This window comes from Etheostoma spectabile, chromosome 13 (genome assembly GCF_008692095.1).
Source record: "Etheostoma spectabile isolate EspeVRDwgs_2016 chromosome 13, UIUC_Espe_1.0, whole genome shotgun sequence".
Lineage (NCBI taxonomy): Eukaryota > Metazoa > Chordata > Actinopteri > Perciformes > Percidae > Etheostoma > Etheostoma spectabile.
This window is the reverse complement of record NC_045745.1, coordinates 16,105,377-16,107,459: the sequence shown is the minus strand read 5'-3', so window position 1 is coordinate 16,107,459 and position 2,083 is coordinate 16,105,377. Positions and strand designations below refer to the sequence as shown.

Below are 2,083 nucleotides of genomic sequence, written 5' to 3'. Positions count from 1 at the left end.
GTTGTTTGGAAATTTGGAGTGCTGTCGGTAGCAAAAGAAATGAGAACAATCGGTGCTGCCTACACTGTGTTATCCCCCTGCTAGAGTCAGCACCAAACAGGCTTAAACAGGGTAAGTTTTTAAACTTGTGTTTAGCCTCTAAACATGTTCAAAATGTCATTACAAGTGTCTACACAGATGCAGTGATTCCTTCTGAGGGAACACAGCGAATCTGACTGCAGTAGATGTGACAGAAAGGCATTAAAGTTGTGTTAATCCATACCTCTGTTTATTTCCTGTTTTCCGGTGAAGTCAACATTAGTCGATTGTCAAACACGTACAGTCCAATATTCCAAAATGTAATTTTTCCCAAATAAACAATTTGACTATGTAGAAATGTTGTTGAACATCAGAAATTAACGTAACCAGAAAACAGTGTGTAGTTTTTCTTTTTAGCATCTCACATCACACTTTCAGTCACTATGACGACTAAGGTCAGAAACATTGTTCAAAAATATGAACAATAACGTTGCTGTCAACGGGCTAATGTGCTAATGTTAGTTACTGACTGTTACCTTGAAACCATCATTATTAGCATTACTAGCTACGTTTTTCATCTTGGTTTTGAGCGATATGCACCCCAACAGTTCACTTGAGTTCAGTAGAGCAGACGGCTTTGCAGAGTCGTGTAATTACTTTATGTCTTTTCATAAACAGCTGAAAGAGTGGCTGCTCTATACCATGGCGGCAGAAATTTTACCAAGGTGGGCCGCCATGGTAAAACAGTGTAAACAATAAACGAAGCTACGTGTTGAAATCTACCAGAATTCTCCTTTAAAGTATAGACTGTGACAAACATGGTGGAACAAAACAAGGTGGGAACATATTGTCAGATATTTTAAAAAGTGCTTTTCTTTGATACATTTTGTGCTGAGTTTTCACAAGCTGCCTTTTTTCAACTGCAACTCCAATATATTTGACACATTCTGTGATGATAGTTTATACTTTTTAATAACAATTTGTTCTGGGTTTTGGTGTTGTTGATACATTTGATACATCAGTTTCTATTTGGCTATCACAAACAATTTTTGTAAGTTTTCTAGTCCAATCAAATACTTGCCCGCAGTTTTTATTGTTACACTACTACTACAATGGTTTTACTAAAACAAATATAAATATATATTTAACTCACCAAGAATACCAACTGCCTGGGCAACCCTCTGCCAAGCTAGCTGTTTGTAGTAAAATCCCTGCAGTCATACAAAGATGTATAACAAAGTAGGTTATAGGAAAACCCTCTTTAATTTGGAAGGGGTAATTTAAATACAGCACTTCTGTGTACACAGGAGAATATATTGAAGGCAAGTTTGCGAGTCTGCCATGTGTTAAAAAGAAGAAGTGAACATGGCAGAGAAGTGAACATCCCGGCACTCTAATCACCGTTAGCGGACTTCACTCATACCGCCATTTGGAATGAATTATATTGCCCTGCTCTGCTGCCTCTGAAGCTGCCTGTGACAACCCAGTGTTACAACAGCTATTCAAGGCATTACTTTACATTTACTTTATTTTATTCAATTCCTCTCTAAAACAGTTACAAAAACTTAAAATTATAATCTTTATATAGGTATGATTTATAGTAAGACTGTTGTGATAATCTGCATTAGTTTTAGCTAAATAACTAATGTAGGTATATCTTAACCTAGACAGAATTAGAATTATGTGTTAAGAACTGTTAAGAAGATCTAGATCTAGATAAGCTAGATCTGCCCCGTGCCAAATCTCTTATAATAATAATAATACCCATCTATGTATATCAACCTTACCTACCTTCAGTGCCATCAGCTTCTGCCTGCTCTTCACGCTGCTTCTGCTTAAACTTCATGTTACCATAGTGCATGATGGCACCAGTCAGCTTGTAAATACTGCACTTCTCTTCTTGAGTGAATCCCAGCACATCGAAGGCTTCCTAAATGAAATATAAAAAGTATTCCTGGTATTTCCTTATTTTTTTCTAAATTGATTTTTTTCAAAAGAAATGTAAAATGTTTGCTGATGTGAATCTAAGATTTAGCTCACATCAGTGGCCATCAGCTCTTCAGAA

At 36.4% G+C, this 2,083-nt stretch overlaps 1 pseudogene; it reads right to left on the bottom strand.

The window, feature by feature from the left end:
* Window positions 1–2,083, bottom strand: part of LOC116700869 (myosin-7-like) — a 25,812-nt pseudogene that overhangs the window by 20,187 nt on the left and 3,542 nt on the right.